Raw genomic sequence first — 17,711 nt, 5'->3', positions numbered from 1 at the left:
AGTGAAATAAACTCTTCAGTTTAGCTCTTTGTAAAGTTTAACGTGCCAATTTTGAAATTTTTAAGGGAGTGAGCATATTTACTTTTAAGTAGATTTTACTTTTAAAATAAACAAGATTAGGCTGTGAACTATGAAAAAGGACTTTAGTGTTGTGTCATTCTCCATCATGCAAATGCATGTGGGAGTGTTAGGTTCCTACACCTCCATGAGAGCTCACAGGAAGTAGAGAAGCTGTCTCCTTCGTGGAGAACATTCTGGGCAGTGCTGATGACTAATCCCGAGTGGCTCTGCTCATACCTTGTGACTGCCGCATTCCCCTGAGCTTGGTGTTGTGGCGGTAATGAGCAGGCACTGGAATGTTAGACTGGGAGGGGCAGACGCATGCCCTCTAATATGTGCCTTCCTTGTAAAAGGAACTGACAGTGAGAATGGCACCTCTGGGGGCCTCACGCAGGCTGGCACCAGTCTCCTCTAGTTGGAAATGGAGTGGCTGGTGGAGGGCCAGCATTGTGTGTTTTTCAGTGGCTGTCCCCAGTGTGTGCTGGGACGGAGGGCTTTGCCACACCTCAGGGGATGGCGACCCTTGAGGGGGCATGCTAGCCTCTGTCCCCAGTGCTCCTGCCTGGAGGAAGAGGCTGGGCACCCTGTGCTTGGACCTTCATGCTTCAGGGTGTTCTCTGGGAGAGCAGAGGCAGCACTGCTGTCCTGATTTGTTCTCCAGGGTGTGTGAACTCTGCCAGTCCTTCATCACTGCTCCAGCCTGCCGGGCAGCACAGCTTCTGAGATTCCACCAGGTGAGTTGTAATTCTCATAAATCTTTGACTCCTGCTGCCGCCTCACAGTAGAATAGGCCCAGGTACTCACAAGGTCTGTAGAATGTTCACTTCAAGGTAACACGTTCTAAACATTGACATTTTATATGCATGTAGGATATAATTCAAAATGTAAAAGAAGAATGAATCATGCAAGGACTGAGAGAACAGATGACATTCAGAGTTTAATTAGTCTAAAAGAGTTCATGTCTAATGGAAACATATATACTAGCATGGAAACCTCAAATGATTCTGCAGTGACCTACATTTTGTGCAGCTTTGTGAGAGATGAGAGGGAATAAATCCAGAGAGTTTGGGATGAATTTTATGCAAGATTCATCAGCCCTTAAAAGAAGCTACAACCATCTTTGGAGAGACAGCTAGCTCCAAAAGTGTTGAACAAGGGGGTCAAGTACTTTATTTTTGCTTGTCTCCCTCTTACATTCCCTCCCACTCTCCACTGTCATTTGTCTTAGAATGTTTTGTGTTGCTATACCAGAATACTTGGGATTGAGTATGTTATAAAGAAAAGAGGTTTGTTTAGCTTGCAGTTCTGGAGGTTCAAGAACACAAAGCCGGCATCAGCTTCTGGTGGAAGCCTCATAGTGGGGTGTGTGCGGGGATAAGGGCGTCTGTGGAAGAGATCACATGGCCAGACAGAGGCAGAATCCGTGAGGGCCTGCTCACTTGTGTCAGCCAGCTCTTGCAGGAGGGGATACTCTGCCTGAATCAGCAAGAAACCCTTCAGGAGTGTAGCAGTGACTTTATCTTCTCTGTCTGTACCTACTCATAATTTTATTTTTGTTTGCTTTTTGAGACACAGTCTTGTTGTCTTTAAACTCTATGTAGCTCAGGCTCACTCTGAACTTGCTGTGATCCTCCTGCCTCAGCCTCCCAAGTGCTGGTCTTATAGGTGTGTACCAACATGCCCAACACCCCTACTCTTAACAGATCTCACCCTGCTTCAGTGCTGTCACAGTGGGGACCAGTCCCAGCATGAGTTTTGTTAGCCGCGAACTGCATTTGAACCATATCACCCAACACCTCCAGAAGCCAGAAAATGGTGTCCTTCATTGAGTACCAGAGACATTAGCTATGGATCTTTTAGGGCACAGGGCAGGGTGGTAAAGTGAATTCTGAGAAGCAAATAAAAGCTGGCATGAAAGATATCTGGAAAAAGTCTCTTTCCTGGTTTGGCATCTAGTTTTCTTTTGCAAAAGCATGCATTTCCTCAAAGTCTTGTAAAGTCCTTTGCTTTACTCTTGTTACTTTGTTAAGTATAGCGAGGAGTGGGGACTATTTTTATATTTGAAATTTGCCTACGCAGACTTTGCTCCTGGGCAGGAACCTCTGCTGGGTGCCAGAGGCCTTAAAAGGGTCCCTGCAGACAGTGTGACTCGCATCTTGTTCCAGAGGCTGGGCACTTTGGATGGTCCAGTTCCGCCTTTCCAGTACAGAACAGGCTACCTCTTTGTGTGACTGCCTTTTGTTTCCTGTTAGTGGTCTGGCTCAGAAGTGAAACATATAAAAGTATATTGGCTTTTTTCAAGCAAACGATTACAGCATTTTTTCTTAAATGGGCTTTTCAATAGTTTTCAAGCACATAACCCGTTGTCCGTGGAGAAGCCCTGCGTTTCAGGACCAGCACGGTTCTGTTTGGTTTACTAAGTCAGTGTGTGCGAGCATTTGGGGGTGCAGTGCTTGCTCTGTCAGTCTCCCATGGAGACCCGAGGCATAAAAAATTCGGAAATGTTGCTCTGAAGGAAGCAACTTTTTTTTTCTTCCTCTCATTCTGTGTTTTTAATGTGATCTTTGCCTTCTCAGGTTCCAGTAGGTTGGACAAAGTGAACAATGCCAGGCCCTTCACACCGTTGCAATTCAGGAGTTCCCTGTGAGTCTGTGTAGAGGATCAGTAGATGCTAAATGACTGATACACTACTTAGGGGGAACTTTGACCTAAAAGCCCATTATGACCAGCTAAAAAGATGGTTTGTGTTCAGTTAGACTATTTCAGTTGGGTTTAACTGAAAGAAAACAGTTTTGCTTATGTGATAGGAGAGAGGATGTAGGTTGATAAAAGGTTTCATTTCCTGTTTTTCTAGGGAAAAATGTCTAGAAGTTTTATAGCATATTTTTGTTGTTGAAATTTGTCACTTTTGGGATACTTGTCAGTAAATCTGATAAAGCTAATATAATCATACTTAAGGCTTTCTTTTATTATTTTTATCATAAGATCATAATTTTATGTAGGTAATTTTAAAAGTTTGTCATGTAATTTTTTAAAGAAAGAACAGAAAACTTAAAAAAATAGAAAAAATAGAATAATACAGCATTCAAAAAATTTAACCTCATAAAATCGCTAGTTGATACATTACATTTTGTCATCCTAAAAATAGTTATTAAAGTAAATCAAAGCATAAAAGTGGGTAGATACTCAAACATTGACAGCGCAAACCCTTCTGTTCAGTCAGCTAACAGAAATTTAGTAATATGGTCATCTATCTTACACACTATACATACTGTTATATCCCTTAGAGCATTTTCCTTCCCTTTCACTTTTACAATATCTTTTATATTTTTTGGATCTCATTATTCTGTCAGTTTTTATTTTTTTACACTAGAGAGACAATGTGACATTTATTAATGTGAATCTTGTTTATTTCACTAATAATGTTTTCAAGTTGTCTTCATTTACGTATAAGGCCTCAAGATTGTCCTTGTTTATAGCTGAGTAGTATTCTCTTGTATAAAAATACCACATTTTTTCATCCACTCTGTGGTTGATGGGCATTTTGGTTGTTTCCAAGATTTAGCTATCACAAAATTGCGCTGCTATGAACATGAGTGCATATATATCACTGTAACACGACACTTTCAATTTTTCTGAGCAAATACCCAAGAAGGGAATAGCTGGATTGAATGGAATTTCCAATCCTAGTTTTTTGAGGATTCTCCATACTGATTTCCACAGTGGTTGCACCAGCCTACACTGTCACCAACAGTGGAGCAGTGTTCCTTTTTCCCTGCAGCCTCGCCAACATTTGTTATCAGTTGATTTCTTGATGGTGGCCATTCTTTCTGGGGTGAGATGAAATCTCAGTGCTGTTTTAATTTGCATTTCTTGAATGACCAATGATGGTGAACATTTTTTCATGTATTTATTTGCCATTTGTATATCTTCATCGGAGAACTGTGTGTTCATCTCAGATGTCCATTTTTGGAGAGGGTCTTTGAATTTGGGTGGCTTGATGTTTTTCAATTCTTTATATGTTCTGGATATAAGTTGTCATGTAATTTTGTTTCCTGCTTTATGTACTTTGCTGTGTGGCCAATTGTTTTTCTGAGAAGTTATAATTTATTATTAAAAATCATAAAGTGCCAATATGATATTCTAGCAGTATTTAAAGGAGTTTTTCTGTTTTGCAACACTCAAACTGGGCATGGTGGTGTGTGCTTGTAATCATAGCACTCTGGGAAGCTGAGACAGGAGGATCATAAAGTTGAACTGAACCTGGGCAATTTAGTGAAACCCTGTCTCAAACTAAAAAAATAAACAAAGAACTGGGGTTATAGCTTGATTCCAAAGCTCTGGGTCAATCCCTAATACTGCAAAACAAAGCAAAACATCTGAAGCGTTAGTAGAACAACATAATTCTTAGCATACTTTGTACAACATGGTTGAGTTAGATTGCATTAGTCAGCTTTCTACTCATTTCACTGTATTTATTTACCTTTTTATTGCTTAGGGTTCTTTGATTGTAAGTATCTGACATCTGTTCTAAGTAAAAGAGGAAGTTGTTTATTTTTATTTAGGTGAACATTAAAAGTGGGAGCTGGCCTGAAGGGCTTCATACAGGCTCTCAGTTATATCTGATTTCTTTTCTATGTCTTGACTGTTTGTCTGTGTTGGGCTTATTCTTACCCCCTCCCCAGAGTCTTGCCATGTAGCTCAGGCTCCCTTGAACTCACAGTCCTGCCTCGGCCTCTCAAGTGCAGGGATTACAGGGAAACACCACTATGCCTACCTTTTCATTCTATATTCATTCTTCCTCTCTCCCTTCTTCCCCCCATGTTTCTCTGTCTGTCTGTCTGTCTCTCTAGGGTCTTGCTGTGAACTCTCTTGCTGTGAATGCACATATTTTGCCCAGTCTGGGCTCAAACTCATGGTGAGCCTCCTGCCTCCGCCTCCCCACAGTGCTGGGATTACAGGCATACACACCTCCACCTCTGGTTTGCCCCTCATTTTCTTTTAACCTAGTTTTTCTTCATGCTGAGTGAGGGATTGTCATAGAAAAGACAAGGCTTTGTCACTTTTTAGCCAGCAAATAACTAGGAAAGCAAACTTACTTCCGTACATGAGAATGAATGAAAATCCAAGGGAAGAGATGTGGTTGGTCTAGCTTAGGTTGTACGTCCAATTCTTGACCTGTTGTTGCTGCTGTAGCAGTTCATCCCATACTAGTAGCCCATTCATGAAGTGGCAGAGCCATTTCCCCGGGGAAATGGAGATTCTGTAATGTAATTTATAATTATAAAAATAAAAAAGAATTATGTGGAAAAGCAAGCAGCAAAGGTCTGTTATATTAAAAATGTCCACGCAGCGGGGAGATCCTATCACCGGGTGGAGGGATGAGGTCTCTGGTCTTTCCTAACCCACAAATGTCCAGTGCACATTAGTGTCTGAAGCGCTACTGCCAGGTTACTAACTAGAATGCCATCCTCTGGGCTCTGTAAACTAAAAATTAAACTTAGTTATGCTTTGATAGTAAAAGCACAAAGTGTAGAAATATACAGATCTGTTTGATTCTCACGTGTTCTTGGTCTTTCTGCAAACGATGTCAGGTAGGTAATACTTAACTACCATCACCGTGTAATCTTTAGTGTGGTAAATCTTTTAAGTTCTTGACTAGCTGGCAACATTCAACATGAATGCAGATGAAAAATAAATAGTGTATTACATTTTATGTCTTCCGAGACATTCAGAAATCATTCCTGCGTGGATATTTTTAATAGAATAGAATTTTGCTACTTAATTTTCCACATAATCCTTTTTTTTTTCCTTTTGGAAATTGCTTAAAAGCTTCACTAAAGAGTGAAAAGAAACAAGTTATAATCAGTACCAGCTTTGTTTCTCCCTCCTAAGGTTCAGAAATCCTCTGGGGCTGCATGTCTTTATTCTCCTAATTCTTTTGATGGGAAAATACTATGCTTCTGTTGCAGCATCCTAATCAGGGATGGTGTAGGCAGTAAGAGACACAGGGCTGCAAAATACCTTTCACGAGCCTGGTTGCGATACAGCACTTCATTTTTCCCTTTTTGTGCCCTAATGTGTTATGGCTTGTGGCACCTTAACAGCATGTAACAGCCCCCTCCCCAGGGCAAGGCCATGAGGAAGCTCCCTGACCGATTGTCCACTGCTGCCCTAGAATAGACGGTAGTGTCTGTGTTCTCTTCTTTGATATAAAGCCTCTGGGCCCATGCTTTCGATTTTAATAACTTTTCACCATTCCTTCTCACCCAAGCAATGGGAAATTAGTGAGTTAGAATAAAACGAAAATTACCCCTTTGGAGGATTGTTTTATAAAAATGTCCACAATTTATGACAACCTAGCCATACTGAAACAATTGACTTTCCCCTAACTTTTCCTTTCCTCATGGGATATAAATATTTTATGTCATTTTGATTATACCTTAGAATTTGTATTTTGCTTTTTCCATTTAATGTTTGTAATAAACATTTCCATATATTCCACATTTAATTATGATTTCATTAGGTCTTATCTGCTGATATTCCATATTTTATGAAAAAAACTCACATTTTACTGCATATTTTTTACTTTTGACCTTGAACTTTACAAAATGATGCTATTATGAGTATATCTATGTGATAGAGCTTCTCTTTTTAAATTTTATTTTAAAGAGGATAAAACAGAATAAAATAGCTTCAGATAACTTTGGACATAGTAAAAATCAAACAAGAGAATAGAATAGAAACAATAAAAACAAAACAATGAATGCAATAAAGAATTTCAAAACAAGTCAATAATAAATACAAAATTGCTACCATAATATATCTTGCCATCCTTGAAATAGGTTCTCCTGCCATTGGATTTACATAATCAAACAAAACAAAAAAGAATAAAACCCAACCCAACAAAACAATGGAAATGATATAAGACCTCAAAACAAGACCATAGGAAATCAGTGGCTGCAACCCTCAGAAGGAGATCCCCCCTCCCCATGCCACACTGCTGACCTATGGCCTCTGAACACATGATCAGACCACTGGCCCTAGATCTGCAATGTTAGTGAAACACCAAAGCACCACAGGCATCCAGTTGCATTTCTCCTTGACAAGTAGCTGTCATCACAGCCTGTGTTTCTCCGGATAAGCTGTTTTTTATGGAGATGTTGGGGTGGAGGAGGATTGGTACTTCTTATTTGCCAGCACGCAGGCTGGAAGGGGCTCGGGTCTGTCGGTGGCCCACACGTGGTGCTGGTTTCCAGACTGCACTTGCTTGCTGGTGTGGCTTTGTTCTCTCTCCCTTCAGTCTGAGAATGACACTGATTCTTGGGGAGAGGCTTGGTCTAGCTGTTTCCAGTTCACCGGCAGCCCATGCATTGGTACGAGTCTCTTGTGGGGAATTTTTTTCAAGAAAAATTCAGAATGATGGATCAAAGGGTAAAAGCATTTTTATAACCTTATTTTACAATGAATTTTAGACATTTTTCACATTTGGAAATACATAGCTGTAGTATTATAATAATTTTTTACTTGAAGCTCATAAGAATGTAGTTTTTTGTTTTTTTATGAATTCTACCAAATGACTGTATCTGTTTCTTATGGGAGGGAAAGAAAGGAAGCTCAAAGCCCAGATTCACATATGAGAGAAAAGAAGAAAAAGATAAGGGATCATGACTTGTTCTTTTCCCACTCCTACTTAATATCCTCTAGCACTGCCTGGATTTTTTAAATTCTTTTTTCCTTTTCTGATAAGAGCTTATTCATGATAGCCTTTAGACCCAGCCATAGTCAGTTAAATGATATTTCTCCATCAGCTTCCAGTTGCAAGAAACTTGGGAGGTTATCCATGCCTTCCACACCCTAGACATACACACACTCTGTCTCCCAGATCTCTTTCATTTACTGGGGTAATATAATCATATACTGTCTTAAGACTTTCAGTGGGAAACTCTGCCAGTATTCAGAGTAGGGCAACGTTCAGAGAAGTAATTGTTGAGCATCTTGGAAAATCAAAGGAAATGGATTGATTCTGAACTTGTACCTCAAAAACTGTCTTTGGTACTCTCTGGATATTGTAACCAGCTGGCACAAAAATACTCAGGAGTGAGCTACTTGAGTCTTGGGAAATCAGTTAACATTTTATAATTCTCTTTATATCCTTAAGACTTAGCTGAGTTCCTGGCAAGAATTACTTTGAGTATTCACCATATTCTGAATAGAGATAGTATATATGCTATCTATTCTATGAGAGATAAAAGATATAAAGGGACATGTTCTATGAAAATATAGGTACTTTTATTTAATCTTGTTATAAAAAGTCAATTAATTCTGTCAAGATTGTTAACATATAGCATACAAATTTCAGAATGTGTTGGTTTATGATTGTCAGACATATTATTGTCTTGTGAACCACCAAACCCTGGATGTAAACTTACTCTAAAAAGGTCACATAAACAGGAAATGCACCTTTGTTATTCTATGGAGTAATTATGTACATATCTTTATTTTTTTTATTTTAAAGAGGGTAAAATTAAACAGAACAAAACAGATCATAAGGAAACAATTTTAAGAAACATGGATTTCAAAGTAAGACCACTGGAGATCTTCACTGTATATCATATTGTCTCTTGTTTTCTTCCAAATAGTCATCCACATCTTTACATACAGTGAATACATAATGAACATTATAGTACTAAACTAATCAGAACAGGATGATGAAGAATTTTTAGGTCTTCAAAACCAGACATTAGGGAAGTCAACAATGGCTGCCATAATGTCTCGTTCTCTTTGAAGTAGCTGTCATATCTTTATGTATGCTGAAATTAAACATAATAGACTAGACTAATATCACTCTGAACAGTGAATAATAGTATTGCTAGATTTTATATCATAATGCTACAGAATTAGCACTGGGTATCTTAGTGTCTCTTCTTCAGAGTATCTGTTCATTATATCATGCATTATATAATATGTTCCCATAAACTGTTTACAAATTCTAAACAGTTGAATCTCTGTGTGAATCTCTACATGTATACGTATCCTTTCTGTATTATAGGGAAAAACAGTTTAAAACAAATTAACAAAACAAATTCCTAGAAAAACGTGAAATGAAAAAGACATGTAAAACCACAATATTAGGTGATTTACAGTAGTTACTATGCTGTCTCTTATTTTCAGTAGAATTGTCTGCATCATCAGACTTAATATAATAGAACATAGAATTACATAGCAATTTTAGTAAAAACACAACATTGGAGACTTGTAGGATTTCAAAACTAGTTAATAATCAAACTGGAATGGGTATCTTATAACATTGTGTCATCTTCAGAGTAGTTGCCTCTACTCTTAGACTTAATACTATCAAGCATACCAAATCCGAATGAAATCAGTCAAGACTGAACAGCAATCTAACAAACCAGATTCAAATAAGATCAGTCATAGTAAGGCAGTGTAAGTAATACCGGGCTTCTGTTTAAGTTAATAGGAAATTAAGGATAGCTACCATATTTTTGGAATAGCTGTCTGTGCCCTCAAATCCAGTATGAGTAGACAGACTGGAACAAAAAAAATCAAACTAAGACAGAGTGATAAGACTAATGTGGCTTTTAAATTCTGATACACTGTTAACAGTGTTCTCTGCCTTCTTTTTTTAGGCAATTCCTCCCCTTTCCTTTTCTCAGGGTGCTTTGTATATTTTGGGTACCACTAGCTCCGTTAGTTTTTGGATTAGGGGGGCAACCCATTATCCATCTAAGTGGTGTTGAACCTTTTTACCCCTGAGCTTGATCTTGACTTGTATTCCTTTACCTACTAAAGCCTCAAGGTTTTCCTTCCTTATAGCTGACTAGTTCTCCACTGCACAAAAGTGTCATGACTTTCCAACCTATCTGCAGCTGTTGGACGAGCTGTCCCTATTTCTCTCTGGCTCCCTGTCACATAGAGCATTGTTTTCTCATCTTTGACTTTTTGTTCATTAACCCTCTTTCAGATTGAGTATATTTTGTATTCAGAGCGTCTCGTTGGGCTCTATCTCCTGATCTACTCTGCCTGTGTTTCTTTTTGTTAGTGTACCAAGGACATCTGTGTTAGAGATTATAGCCCACCTTCTCTGCCTCATCTCTGCTATTCTACTTTTCTGCTATTATTTGTCCACTTTCCTTCTTCATTCCACTGTCCGCTCTGTTCATTGAGGCCTCTCTACCACTGTTGCTGGAATCTTGGTATTTTTTTCTCTCTCTCTCTCTAGAATGTCATTCAGTATTTTTTGTAGGGTTGGATTGGTAGCCATGAACTCCCACAGTTCCCCCTTGTCTTGGAAACATCTTGTTTCTCCATTAATTTTGAGAGAGAGTTTTGCAGGGTACATCAATCTGGGTTGGAGGTTATTTTCTTTCAAGGCTTGGACTACTTCACTCCAGGCTCTTCTTGATTTGATAGTTTGTGTTGAGAAGTGTGTCAGTATTTTGATGGATTTTCCTTTATAGGTAATCTGCTTCTTTTCTCTGACTGTTTTTAATATTCTGTTCTTGTATCGGATTTCTGGGATCTTGATTATTATATGTCTGGGTGTAGATCTGTTTTGGTTGTAATTGGTTGGAGTTCTGTATGCTTCATTTATCTGGATATCATTCTTTTTCCTACTCTTGGGAAGTTTTCCTTAATTATTTCTGTGAATAGCCTTTGTAATTCATTTGTGATTACTCTGCTTCTTCGCCCACATTTTTTATTCTTAAGTTATAGATCTTCTTGTTGTCTTCTAGCCTCTGTATTGTGACTTCTTGGTTCCTTGTTATTTTTAAAAGGTCTTTTCTTTCATGATCACACATTGCAAATCTATCTCAAATTTTGAAAGGCTAACTTTAGTTTCTTTTTTTATCTTTTTTTTATTTAAAGAAAGATTAAACAAAACAGAAAATAGGTAGAAATAGTACATACATTCAGAGAATAAAAAAAAGAGTAAGAAATCACTAGTTGATGTCGTTTTACAAATAGTTGTTCAAGGTACAAAAATGGAACATGTAAAGTGGGAATTCAAACAGAGAGACTGTAAAAAGTTCTAATCAACTGTCCAACAAAAACTTAGTAACATGGTTGTCAATCCTATACATTTAAACATATATGCAGTTATCCATATCTTCATTTATGTTTAGATTAAACAAACTAAAGAAGGTTAAAATCATTTTGAACAAAGAATAATAGTATTGCTGGATTTCACTTCATGACACTCCATGATCAGCACTGGGTACTGTAGTGTCTTCTTTTTAAAACTGAATTTTCTGTCAAGGCATTTTGCCAGCTTTCAGTGGAGGTTTTAATTTCCTGGTAATCTCTTTGGATCTGTTTCATGTATTCTAGATTTTGTTTATATTCTTCACCAAAGGTTTCTCTTCTTTTTCTGGGTTCCTCCATTATTTCATCTGTGTCGTCTTGAGAGGGGCTTAGCATTTCTTTTATTAATCCTTTCATATCTTGCTTCACTTGGATTAGAACTTCAGTTTTAAGTTCGCCTATGAGGTCACGAAGGTATTTCTATACGTCTGCTGATGTTGTGGCCAGTATTCCATGATTGCTGCACTAGATCTCTTCTGTATTTACCCTTCCTGGACTTATTTTTCCAGGGTCAGCAGATGGAAGCTTTTTCTTATTTCTTTCTCTTGTCATGTTTGTGGTTTCTTTCAGACAGGTGTATGGTGGAGGTCTCATGCCCTCTCCTTGTTGCCTATCGTTTTTCTGAAGCATGCTGGCTAGGGGCTTGCTGCACTCTCCAGTTTGCTGTTAACTGAGGTGCACACAGGGACGATGTGGGCTAGCCCCACTTTTCTGAGCCAGTCAACCTGCGAGTGTCTTCAGCAGGTTAGTCTGTGCTGTGCAGATGTCCCAGGTTTGGACAGTTTCGTCCCTGGCTATTGGGCCCTGACCAGGGCCGTGATCCAGCCCAAGCAGATCCCACCAGTCCTCTCTGGGCCAGGGGCGGCTGACTGATACCACTGCGGTTCTGGGTTCAGGCCTGTCCTACCCAACTCCAATACTTCCTCTAGCTGGCCCCACCCGCTGCGGGACCCAATTTCCAGCATTCACTGCGAATTAATGCAGTTTTCCACCTTGGCTCCACTCTATGCTGCGCTGTGTCCTCCCGCCAAAGGCCTGGACTCACCAACTCCCGATTTTGGAGGCTGTGGCTTCAGTGCCACATGAATCATTCGACTCCACGGCGCACCCAGCACAGCTTGGGACCGGTCCCAGTGAGCGCGACTGGTTGCAGTCTTTCATTCACGTTTTTCCTTCCTTTATTTTTCTTTTTTCTCAGTTTCTTCTTGGGTCATGAGAATCCCTCTGCTTTCATCTGATCTCCATGTTGTTAAATTCTAGCGTCTGAGTCTTTTTCTCACAGAGGCTCTCTACCCAGTTTCCTATCAAGCCACCATCTTCAGAACTCCTCTACATATCTTTTTTAATCTGGCTAGGAAGTTCCAGGTTTTTCAGAGATTATGGATCCTCCATGGATTGTAGCCATAATCTTCTAATTTATGAAAAGGAACTTAAAATTGAAAGACAAAAGAGTTACTGTAAGGTGACTATAATCTGTGCCTAGTTTTGTTTCCAAAGTTTTCCAAATGTTGCAAAACTTAAGGAACTGTTTGTAAAGGGTGGTAGGATAATAGATGAGATGCTTTTCCTTCTTTGTGCATGTGCATGTGTTTTCTCCTGTAACATGGTCAGTGGTAATGGTGGTCATGTACAGAGTGGGGAAGGATCACTTGGATTTTATCACTGTTTGGTTTCTGTCAGTGTGGCTCTGCTGACATCTTGTCCCCAGTGATGCACTAGTCTAATACAATGGTCTGACTTCTCTGTACTTGAGCTGATAGCACTATTTCCTTCTTCCTTTGCTCCTTCTTTGTAGTACTTCTTCCTTTTCTGAATGTGGGCACATCAAAGCCTGAGTCAGCGTCCTTCTTGCTCTCCCGCTCACTGTCCGAGCTCAACCCTCAAATGTTTTCTCCCCTCTTCTCCAGTTCCTGTTTCCTACCTCTCCATGGGCCAGGTTTCGGTCAGCACGCAGGATCAAAGTGTCCATGGCCGAGTGCCTTGATTTTTCCTCCCTCAGATCTTGCACATTCTCACCTCTCTGTATGACTTCTCGGCCATCCAGGTTTTTAATCTATTGTGGATTATGTGGTAACGAGAAAATTTTGTTTAGGGTCAGTTTTCTGTTGCTGTGTAATGAACTTGAAAACCATGCTGGTTCAGAAGGAGGAATGTAGTATCCACAGTTTCTGTGGATCAGGAGTCTATCTTGCAGGGAGCTGGTTCCCTGCTGGGGTAGAATCCAGGGTCATCTGGGAGGCAGTCCTACCTGAAGTTTGCAGGTCTCCTCCAGGCCCACTGGGGTTGTTGGCAGAAGTCAGGATTCTGGGGGGCTAGTGGGCTAAGGTTCCTGTCCCCTTCCTAGTTGTTGTTGGGGTCTTTCTGAGCTCCCAGGTCTTGCCCTGTGGTCTTTCTATGGGAAGTTCAGAACACAATGGTTGCTTTTTTTGGGGGGCCAGTAGGAGGGTCGTTCCCCCCCCCCCCCGTTTGGTTTTGCTTTTGCTGCCTCAGACCTGACTGAAGGTTCACTTGGTTAAGTTAGGCCCCACTTAGGATTATCATCTCCCTTCTTACTAAGTCAAAGTCAGCTGATGAGGGACTTTAATGATTCCTTTAAAATCCCCTGTTCTGTAGATGGAACAGCATCACAGCAGTGAACCTTGTCATAGTCAAGGTCATCTTCTCCTGTGAAGAAACGGTTATGCAAGATGTGTCAGGCATGGGTGGGAATTTTGGGGTTGTCTGAAATTCTGTTTACCACAGGACAGACAGAAGCAGGGCTGGTCACGAGTGCCATCATTGTTTCAGTGATTACATTAAAAGAGTTGTGACATTGGTGGTCCCAATATAGTGCTACCTTGAAGTTTTTATATTAATGTGTAGTTATGAAAAGTTATGCTAATTATATGTGCATACTGATGTATATATTTAATAAACACACCTATAGAATATTTTACTATATACTTTATTTAGATGTATATACTAATTATATCTCAAACTGATCTTTGATGCTTCTTGGTAAGCATTTCCCACAACTCAGCCATGTTTGAATGTGAAATTTAGGGTTGTTTTTGTATTGGTGATGAAACTCAGGACCTTGAACAGCTAAGCATGGATTCTACCATCCAGACCTTGAAGTTGAAAATTATTTTTGGATACACTGTGTTTTTATTGAGAGATACATGTCATTTCTTTTTGCTTTATTTTTTGTTACAAAATCCTGGACAATTTTCCATGCTTTTTTCCCAAGCCCGCATGTGTAATCAAAGGGCTGATTTCTGTCCATTTTACCAGATAAGGATAATTGCTTTTGGTGAGCAGTCAACCTATGGGTTCCATCCCATTGTATCCTCTGACCTGTGGAGGAAGATCATTCCTTTTTCTAAATTGCTTGTTTGTGTGTAAGCCAAATCATATTTTTAAATTCTATTTTTCTCAGGAGCCAATCTGTTAAGAAAAGAAATAAAAATGTAGATATTTTATGTGGATAGACAGAATACTGTTTCTGGGTTCCTAAAATGTATTTGTAAATAGCATCTGTTTCTGTGTAAATATAGAGTTTTTTTCCTACTTTTGCTAAAATTGGTGATAAAACTTTTCTTTGTCTCATTATCTATTTTTGTACTCTTTGCTTTACTATCTAAACCTTTTCTCCAACCTCAGAAAAAAATAGCTCTTCAGGGAAGGGCTTTCATACTGTCTCGCTGATTTTCACATAGATTAGGACTCATTGACAGTTCTTGGTTATTTATTGTGGTAGGCTCTAAGAAAGGTTCAGTATTAATTCCATCTTCTAGAGAAGGGGATTAAAAGTATAGATGATTTCCCCAAAGATGGTTTACTGCTTTGAATGATTAAGGATGTGGAGGAAGAAATAACTGGATTTGTTTGGGATTTAATCTGGCATTTAGCTGATACACAATTATATGCTGATTTTTAGGGACTTTTTAAAATTTGGAATTACTTGTAGTTATCAAAACTTTTGTGGGACAGTCATATATATATATATATATATTCATAGATTATTCTGCTATAGCTTTGCACTTGATCTGCAGTTTAAAATGAAATTTGAAATTAGTATCCTTATCTGCAGATTCAGTCCTCATTTCCCTCAGATGGCTTTAACATTTCTGTTCTCCAGTTTAAGTCTTTTTTGAATTTGTTCTGCCTAGAGTGACATTTTGTCCTTAATTAAGTCTCAGTGATAGATATAAATTCACAAGACACTGTCTGGTTCTTGAATGTGGCTGAAATATGCTCCTAACTCAGTCCCAAGTTGTCTTGCTTACCCCCTCTGTTCCTGGATGTTTCTTCCTATTTCCTGGGTAAAACCCAGCAGATTTTGTATACATTAGTAGCCATCTAAGAAAAGGAAGAACTGATTGCTCTGGTAGCGAGGAGGCAGATGAGACTAACTTCTTGTACAGCAGTCCCTTTTCAAGCTTACCTGTTTTTCTTTCTATGCATGAAGCTTGATGCTATCTCTATAGATTTCAGATTCATAGTTTCTAATCTGAGAACATGTATATCAGTGAAATAACTATTGGAAAATAATAAGTCAGTTCATTACTTTATTAAGTATGCACATTAATGCTTATGAACATACAATTAAAGAATATTATCTCCATAGAAAAGCATCCATATCATAGGAAATTTATGCTTGGAAATTTACATTCCTTTCCTATTTGAATCAGTAAAGAAGCAAAATAAAGATATAGGGCAGGGGAAATATTTAAGAGAGCGTTTACATTAGTTCAGATACTCTCGTGCACATCCACATGAGCCCTGATGTGGGTGGAAATTGTGAAGAGCTTCTCATCAGTATGCATGCCATTTAAAAGTACAAGGGATCTCAGGGAAAATAATTTCCATCCTTAGCATCAAAGATCCTTCATCTATTTTTATGTATGTATGTATGTATATTATATAAATCAAATATACTGCTCTTCTCATCACTGCAATATGGTATCTATTAAATCCAAAGAGAAATAACTTTTTGAAATTAAAATAAGGAAGCCAAACAATATGACATTTATTAAGAGTAAATATTTTTAATGGTTTTCAAAACTGTAGTCATGTTATTGTCCTTTATAATTTTCAAATGTCATGCTGTAGTTTTATTCTTAGTAAACTGGAAGTAATTCAGTTATTTGAAGAAACTGATTTAAAATTAACTTAGAAATTATTCTTCCCTTTTGGTTTAATAGATACATTTACATATCATCTACGATTATGAAGATGATAATTTTTTAAGAATGCTAATAAATCATGCAACTTGCTGGTAGATATTCTTGCAGTGGAATTTTCCACTAATATCTGCCCTGAGTTGGAGAAATTCATTTTAAACTTGTGCATTGGAAGCCTTTTTATCATGGGTCTTCTTTACTAATCATTGCTACCTACTGAAGTAAAGTTCTTTCTTTCTTTTTATTATTGTTGCCTTCTTCTTCTCTAAGTTTGCTTGCTTGCTTTCCTCTTTTCTCTGTCCCTCTCTCTTGTTTTCTTTCTTTGAGACACGGTCTGCCATGTAATTCAGGTTGCTCATTTTGTAGGCATTTCTTGCTTTGAATTGCCTGGATCTTCTGTGTCAGATCCTCAGGTGCTAAGATTACGGCATACCCTGCCATACCTGGCTTCCTAAGTTTTACTTTTTAGTATAATTGACAAAATTTTGTTTATGGTATTTTGTATGTGACTTTTGTGGAATGCTTAAATCAAGCTAAGAAAGATATGAATCACCTGGAACTTTATGTTGACAACACTTAGCAGTTTTTAAGTACCGTGAAGAGTATGAGGAATGGTCAGATCATACAGTGACTGTTTCAAGTTCTTAACTTTTATTATAGTAAAAGGCACTTTGCCATAACTCCCCTCAGAGTACTCTCCTTTGCTTTGAACACATTTATCCCATTATTCCTGCCACTTTCCGAAGCAGTTCTGGAAGTCCTCTGTCATGAGTGTCTTTACAAAGTGTGATCCAAACTGCTGTGAGTGCTTCTGCCCAGTGCCGTCCAGCATGGGACACTGTGGTTGTTCTGACCCACTTACTCATTGGATGCGGCACCATAAGGCTTTACTTTATATGCACAGTAAATGTTTCAGATGGATTCAGGCTATTAAGGCCACTGTGACAAGCACAAATGGACACTCACAGAAGAGGATTTCTGGAACTTCTTCAGAAAGTGACAAACATAACTGTGTTTAAAGTATTTTGAGAGGGATTAGTGGCAATGTGTATTTACTACATTAAAATTTAAATATTCAGTCTGGTTTTTGATCATACCTTGTTCATCATCAACCACGGCCACCATATCGTGCATTCTTAATCTGGCAACCAGTATTCTACTCTCTTCTGTGAGTTTGAGTTTAGACTCCACGTGTAAGGGACATGATTTGATGTTTTGTTTCCTGTGCCTAGCTTGTTTCACTTAGAGTGATATCCTCCAGGTTCATCCCTGTCACTGCAAATAACAGAATTGTTTTTCCTTTTTAGGAGTGAATTCCATTATGGATCTATACAATAGTTGCTTTGATTCACCCACTGATGGACAATTTAGTTTTAGTCT

The 17,711-nt window shown here is 38.7% G+C and overlaps 1 protein-coding gene across 31 annotated transcripts in view; it reads left to right on the top strand.

Annotated features, from left to right (window-relative positions):
* The window catches only part of Adam22 (ADAM metallopeptidase domain 22), a 237,521-nt gene that overhangs the window by 82,774 nt on the left and 137,036 nt on the right, over nt 1–17,711 (top strand). The window contains exon 1 of one of the 31 annotated variants that reach the window (XM_063243311.1): nt 550–794. The exons of the other annotated variants lie outside the window; for them this stretch is intronic. The gene's annotated coding sequence lies outside the window, so the exon portion shown is untranslated. Of the gene's footprint in view, nt 1–549; nt 795–17,711 lie in introns of those variants that run through there. 31 annotated transcript variants of the gene reach the window in all.

Source organism: Cavia porcellus, unplaced genomic scaffold (assembly GCF_034190915.1).
Source record: "Cavia porcellus strain 051 isolate PalLab524CR breed Dunkin Hartley unplaced genomic scaffold, mCavPor4.1 scaffold_2, whole genome shotgun sequence".
Classification (NCBI taxonomy): Eukaryota; Metazoa; Chordata; class Mammalia; order Rodentia; family Caviidae; genus Cavia; species Cavia porcellus.
This window is presented reverse-complemented; position numbering and strand designations above follow the sequence as displayed.